The sequence below is a fragment of the Tachyglossus aculeatus genome, chromosome 26, assembly GCF_015852505.1.
Source record: "Tachyglossus aculeatus isolate mTacAcu1 chromosome 26, mTacAcu1.pri, whole genome shotgun sequence".
Lineage (NCBI taxonomy): Eukaryota > Metazoa > Chordata > Mammalia > Monotremata > Tachyglossidae > Tachyglossus > Tachyglossus aculeatus.
In genome coordinates, this window is record NC_052091.1 from 20,631,773 (window position 1) to 20,639,579 (window position 7,807).

Here is a 7,807-nt window from a genome sequence, read left to right on the forward strand (position 1 = left end):
AGAGTACTGGAAACTCACCAGGTGCGACCCTGAGAGGGGAACGCTTATGTACAGATCAATCAATCGTATTTATTGAGCGCTTACTGTGTGCAGAGCACTGTACTAAGCGCTTGGGAAGTACAAGTTGGCAAAATATAGAGACAGTCCCTACCCAACAGTGGGCTCACAGTCTAGGAGGGGGAGACAGAGAACAAAAACAAACATATTAATAGAATAAATAGAATAGATATGTACAAGTTAAATAAATAAATAGGAGTAATAAGTATGTACAAACATATATACATATATACAGGTGCTGTGGGGAAGGGAAGGAGGTAAGAAGACGGGGGGATGGAGGGGGAATGAGGGGGAGAGGAAGGAGGGGGCTCAGTCTGGGAAGGCCTCCTGAAGGAGGTGAGCTCTCAGTAGGGCCTTGAAGGGAGGAAGAGAGCTAGCTTGGCGGATGTTGGGAGGGAGGACATTCCAGGCCATGGGGATGACGTGGGCCGGGGGTCGACGGCGGAGATCCGTAATTTATTTATTTATAGTAATATCTGTCTCTCCCCCTAGACTCTAAGCTCGTTGTGGGCAGGTAATGGGTCTACCAACTGTATTATAGTGTACATGGGTTTGAATCCCGGCTCTGCCAATCGTCAGCCGTGTGACTTTGGGTAAGTCACTTAACTTCTCTGTTCCTCAGTTCCCTCATCTGTAAAATGGGGATTAAGACCGTGAGCCCCCCGTGGGACAACCTGATCTCTTTGTAATCTCCCCAGCGCTTAGAACAGTGCTTTGCACATAGTAAGCGCTTAATAAATGCCATCATTATTATTATTATCATTTCTGATTGATTGATTGGGACCACCCCTCCCCCTCCCGGGTGTTCCCCTGGGGCCAGAGACCCGGGTCCTGGGGGTGGGGGTCCCCGCAGCCTGACTCTCCCCAGCCCCTCTTGGAATCGCACCTCTAGGGCCGGAAGTCGGGGAGGGTCCTGGCCAGGTGATTTTAATAATAATAAGGATGGCATTTGTTAAGCGCTTACTATGTGCAAAGCCCTGTTCTAAGCACTGAGCACTGTTCTAAGCACTGCCTCTTCTTCAACTCAGGTTCTCCCCTTTCTGAAATAAGCCAGAGTCCTCAAACCACCAGATTTGGGGATTAAGTCCAAAAATTGGAATGGCCCCCAGTTATCTGGTTTATCGAAAAGCAAATAAGCAAAGAGATGAACTGGTAGAGTTGCTGAGGCTGGGACGAAGAACTCATTCCAGGAGGTCTGGCCATAAAGAGCCCAGTAATCCTGGTGCGTCCATGGGGAACACCCATTTCTCTTCGCTGCTCCGGGAACTGGAGAAAAGAGCCCTTTCCTCCATAATAATAATAATGATGGCATTTCTTAAGCGCTTACTATGTGCAAAGCACTGTTCTAAGCGCTGGATGACCCTGCCCCCCCAGGGCGGCTCCACTCTCTTCTCTTCCTCCCCGCCCCCCCCCCCCACAGCCTGCAAGCTCCCTGTGGGCAGGGAATATGTCTGTTTATTGTCTTATTGTCCTCCCCCAGGCCCTTAATACAGTGGTTCTGAACAGAGTAAGCCCTCAATAGATATGATTGACCGAGTGACTCCAGGCTGTAAAGTCCCTGTGGGCAGGGAGCGTGTCTACCGATTCTGTTGTGTTGTACTCCCCCAAGCGCTAAGCACAGTGCTCTGCACACAGCAAGCGCTCAACAAACACGATTGAGAAGCAGCGTGGCTCAATGGAAAGAGCACGGGCTTGGGAGTCAGAGGTCTTGGGTTCAAACCCCGGCTCCGCCAATTGTCAGTTGTGTGACCTTGGGCAAGTCACTTCACTTCTCTGGGCCTCAGTTACCTCATCTGTAAAATGGGGATTAAGACCGTGAGCCCCATCTGGGACAACCTGATCACCTTGTATCCTCCCCAGCGCTTAGGACAGTGATTTGCACATAGTAAGCGCTTAACAAATGCCATTATTATTATTATTATTGTTATTGATTGATTCTCAGGCCTGGAGCTGTCTGGCCCTCCAGCAGGGGCCTGCTGTTCTGCCTCTTCCTGTCTCCAAGCCCAACCCCCATCCCTGCAGGCTCTATTTTCCCTTTCCCCCTCCCCTTCTCTACTGGAATTTGATGCCAGTTGGAGGCTCTCCAGGAGCCCGACCTTCGATAAAGCACCTTCAAAGCGGCGACGGCAGCCATGCCTGCTCCCAGTGGGAGCTACTGCTGGTGATCCTGGTCTGCGGCAGGCCTGCCGTGGACCCAGAGTCACCAGGAACCAGGCAGAGCTGAGGTAACTGAGGCACAGAAAAGTTGGGGGGCAGACGGGGTAATCCAATTCCATCTTGGCTCTCTCAGCAGCACTGAGGACAGTGGTATCTTGAGCGGAGGACCCATTGTTCAGTGGTATCTATTGAGCGTTTGCGGTGTGCAAAACACCGTACTGAGCGCTTGAAGCGCTCAATAAATACGATTGATGATACAGCAGAGAGACGGCAGGGCCTTGTGGATAGAGCACAGGCCGGGGAGTCCGAGGATCTGGGTTCTAATCCTGTCTCCATCACTCGTCTGCTATGTGTGACCTTGAGCAAGACGCTTCATTTTTCTTGGCCTCAGTTCCCTCACCTGTAAAATGGTGATTAAGATGTGAGTCCCAGGTGGGACATGGACTCTGTCCAATCTGATTACCTTGAATCTACCCCAGTGCTTAGAACAGGGCCTGGTACGTAGTAAGCACATAGCAAAAACCACTGGAGGGGGAAAAAAAAAAAGAGTGGGTAGACACGTGTCCTGCCCACAGGGAGTTTATAATCATCATCATCATCATCAATCGTATTTATTGAGCGCTTACTATGTGCAGAGCACTGTACTAAGCGCTTGGGAAGTACAAATTGGCAACATATAAAGACAGTCCCTACCCAACAGTGGGCTCACAGTCTAAAAGGGGGAGACAGAGAACAAAACCAAACATACTAACAAAATAAAATAAATAGAATAGATATGTACAAATAAAATAAATAAATAAATAGAGTAAAAATATGTACAAACATATGTACATATATACAGGTGCTGTGGGGAAGGGAAGGAGGTAAGATGGGGGGGATGGAGAGGGGGACAAGGGGGAGAGGAAGGAAGGGGCTCAGTCTGGGAAGGCCTCCTGGAGGAGGTGAGCTCTCAGCAGGGCCTTGAAGGGAGGAAGAGAGCTAGCTTGGCAGATGGGCAGAGGGAGGGCATTCCAGGCCCGGGGGATGATGTGGGCCGGGGGTCGATGGGGATAATCTAGAGGGGGAGACAGACATTAAATTATGGCTATGCCATGGGACTAAGGCTGGGGTGAATATCACCCCTGGGCTGAATAAGGCTGGGAAGCAGTGAAGCTCAGTGGAAAGAGCACGGGCTTTGGAGTCAGAGGTCGTGTGTTCAAATCCTGGCTCCGCCACTTGTCAGCTGTGTGACTTCACTTCTCTGGGCCTCAGTTCCCTCATCTGTAAAATGGGGATGAAGACTGTGAGCCCCTCGAGGGACAACCTGATTACCTTGTATCTACCCCAGCGCTTAGAACAGTGCTTTGCACATAGTAAGCGCTTAACAAATACCAACATTATTATTATTATTATTATCAACGTGGCTTAGTGAAACGAGCCCGGGCTTGGAAGTCAGAGGTCGTGGGTCCTAATCCCAGCTTCACCACTTGTCAGCTGTGTGACTTTGGGCAAGTCACTTAACTTCTCTGGGCCTCAGTGACCTCATCTGTCAAATGGGGATGAAGTCTGGGAGCCCCACGTGGGATACCCTGATCACCTCGCATTTACCCCAGCGCTTAGAACAGTTCTGGGCACATAGTGAGCGCTTAACAAATGCCATCGTGATTATTATTATTATTATTATTATTATTATTAATGGGTGCAGATCCAAATGCAGCAGTGACACAAAAGGGAGAGGGCCCTTTCTCCCTATTTTACCCAGGTAGGGCACAGAACCCACCTATTCGATTCCTAGGGAAGCAGAGTGCCCTAGTGGATAGAACATGGGCCTGGGAATCAGAACAACCTTGGTTCTAATCCCAGCTCTGCCACCTGTCCGCTGCTTGACCTTGGGCAAGTCACTTCATTTCTCTGGGCCTCAGTTACCTCATCCGTAAAATGGGGTTAAGACCGTGAGCCCCATATGGGACAGGGACTGTGTCCAACATGACTTGCTTATATCCACCCCAGCACTTAGTACGGTGGGTGGCACATAGTAAGCGCTTAATAAATACCATTACAACACAGGCCTGGGAGTCAGAACGACCTGGGATCTAATCCCAGCTCCGCCACTTGTCCACTGTGTGACCTTGGGCAAGTCACTTCACTTCTCTGTGCCTCAGTTACCTCATCTGGAGAATGGGGCTTAAGACTGTGAGCCCCATCTGGGACAGGGACTGCGTCCAACCCGACATGCTTGTATCTGTCCCATGGCTAAGTACAATGCCACCTAGTAAGTGCTTAATAAATACCATAATCATTATTATTATTATTAGCCTAGGTGCCAAACTCCAGGGCTTCTGGGACCCTGTAGGAGAAAGGCAACACTAACAGTAGTGAAGGCAGAAGTTCCACACCCACAGTTTCCTCTCTCTCTTGCTCTCTTTCTCTCTCTTTCTATGGTATTTGTTAAGCACTTGCTGTGTGCCAGCACTGTACTAAGCTCTGGGGTAGGTACAAGCAAATCAGATTGAGCATAGTCCCTGTCCCATATTAGGGCTCACAGTCTTAATCCCCATTTTACAGATGAGGTAACTGAGGACCAGAGAAGTGAATTGATTTGCCCAAGGTCATACAGCAGACAATTGGCAGAGCTGGGATTAGAACCCAGGTCCTTCTTACTCCCGTGATCGCTCGCTCTGATCCCGGTGTCACCTGGTCACTCCTCTTCACTCCTCGTCCCTGCCCCCTCTTCCTCACCCATAAGCTTTAACTGCCCCCTCCCCACCCCGGGGAGCAGCCGGTACCACTGGGTAGGGACCCTGTCTATATGTTGCCAACTTGTACTTCCCAAGCACTTAGTACAGTGCTCTGCACACAGTAAGCGCTCAGTAAATATGATTGAATGAATGAATGAATGAGTTGGCATGAAGTCGCCGACCATGGGCAACTGAACAGGAACCGCAACGGGCAGCTTCCCATTTTCCCCCTAATAACAATAAATGTGGTATTTGTGAAGCCCTTATTTTATTCCAGATGCTGTCCTAAGCTCAGAGGGCCATGCAAGCTAATCAGCTCCCCGTTGTTCATGGGGATCACAGTCTAAGCAACAGGGAGAACAGGTATTGTTCTCTGACACCTGGGAGTCAGAGGACCTGGGTTCTAATCCCGACCCCGCCACTCGTCTGCTGTGTAACCTTCGGCAAGTCACTTTATTTTTCTGGGCCTCAGTTTCCTCAACTGTAAAGTGGGGTTTCAAAACCTGTTCTCCGTCCTATTTAGACTGTGAGCCCCTGCGGGCCAGGGGCTGTATCCCAATGGATTAACTTGTATCTCCCTCAGCACTTAGTACACCTGATTATCTAAATAATAATAATAATTATTATTATTATTGTTATGGTATTTGTTAAGCACTTAACTATGTGCCAGGCACTGTACTGAGCACTAGGGTGGATATAAGCAGATTGGGTTGGACACAGTCCCTGTCCCATGTGGGGCTCCCAATCCCCATTTTACAGACAAGGGAACTGAGAAGCTCAGAGAAGTAAAGTGACTTGCCCAAGGTCACTCAGCAGACAAGTGGCAGAGTCGAGCGTAGAACCCATGACCTCCTGACTCCTAGGCCCGTGCTCTATCCACTATGCCATGCTGCTTCTCATGAATCTATCTTGAATCTAACCCAGTGCTTAGCACATACTAAGTGCTTAACAAATACCACAGTGACTCTTACTAGGTTGCTGGGGCCGGCGGGGGCGGGGGTGCAGGTCACAGAGATGCTACTGGGCCCTGGCAACCTGCCCTGCTTTTCCTTTCTTTTTTTTTTAATGGCATTTGGAGAAGCAGCATAGCCTACTGGATAGAACATGGGCCTGATAGTCAGAAGGACCTGTGTTCTAATCTCAGCTCTGCTCCTTGCCTGCTGTGTGACCTCGGGCAAGTCACTTCACCTCTCTGGGCCTCAGTTTCCTCAACTGCAAAATGAGAATTCAATCCCTGCTCTCCCTACTGGACTGGGAGGCCCTTGTGAGACAGGGACTGTATTCAGCCTGATTACTCTCCCAAGTGCTGAGTACAGTGAGTTGAGCGAGTTGTCTACACCTGCCGTCTCAAGTTCCTCTCCTCCAATGTTCTTCTTGATCCCCTCCAATCTGGCCTCCGTCCCCTTCACTCCCCAGAAACCGCCCTCTCAAAGGTCACCAGTGATCTCCTTCTTGCCAGATCCAGTGGCCTCTACTTCATCCTAATCCTCCTCAACCTCTCAGGTGAAAGATTATCCAACCTCGGCTTCACTGACACTGTCCTCTCCTGGTTTTCCTTCTGTCTCTCCAGCCGCTCATTGTCAGTCACTTTCATGAGCCCCTCCTCTACCTCCCACCTGCTAACAGTGGGATTCCCTCAAGGTTCAGTCCTGGGTCCCCTTGTATTCTCCGTCTACATCCACTCCCTTGGGAAGCTCCCATGGCTTCAACTACCACCTCTATGGGGGTAATTTCCTAATCTACATCTCCGGCCCTGATATGTGTGTGTCTCTCTCTCTCTCTCTCTCTCTCTCTCTCTCTCTCTCTCTCTCTCTCTCTCTCTCTCTCTCTCTCTCTCTCTCTCTCTCTCTCTCTCTCCCTCTCCCTCTCCCTCTCCCTCTCCCTCTCCCTCTCCCTCTCCCTCTCCCTCTCTCCCTCCTGCCTTCAAGACATCTCTACTTGGATGTCCTTCCATCACCTCCAACTTAATATGTCTAAAACAGAACTTATCTTCCCATCTAAAGTCTGTCCTCCCCGTGACTTTCCCATCGCTGTAGAAGGCATCACCATCCTTCTCATCTCATAAGCCCATCACCTTGGCATTATCCTTGACTCCTTTCTCTCATTCAACCCACATATTCAATCCGTCACTAAATCCTGTCAGTTCCACCTTCACAACATTGCTAAAATCCGCCCTTTCCTTTCCATCCAAACTGCTACCACATTAATCCAATCTCTCATCCTGTTCTGCCTTGATTTCTGTTATCAGCCTCCTTGCTGAGCTCCCTGCCTCCTGTCTCTCCTCAATCGAGTCTGTATGTACTTCATTCTGCTGCCCTGATCGTTTTCCTACAAAAACGTTCAGACCATGTTTTTCCACTCCTCAAGAACCAACACATCAAACAGATACTCCTCACCTTTGGCTTTAAATTACTTAATCACCTTGTCCACACCTACCTTACCTCACTATACTCTTACTACAACCCAGCCCAAACACTCCGCTCCTCTAAAGCTAACCATCTCACTGTACCTTGATCTCTTCTCTCTTACTGTCGACCTCTCGCCCACAACCTGCTTCTGGCCTGGAATGCCCTCCCTCCTCATATCTGAAGACAATGACTCTCCCAGCCTTCAAAGCCTTATTGAAGGCCCATCTCCTCCAAGAGAACTTCCCTGACTAAGCTCTCCTTTCTTCTTCTCCCACTCCCTTTTCCGTCACCCTGATTTATCTCCCTCCCAACACTACAGCACTTATGTCCATATCTGTATGGAGAGATATAGATACAGAGAAGCAGCGTGGCTCAGTGGAAAGAGCACGGGCTTTGGAATCAGAGGTCATGGGTTCAAATCCCGGCTCTGCCAATTGTCAGCTGTGTGACTTTGGGCATGTCACTTCT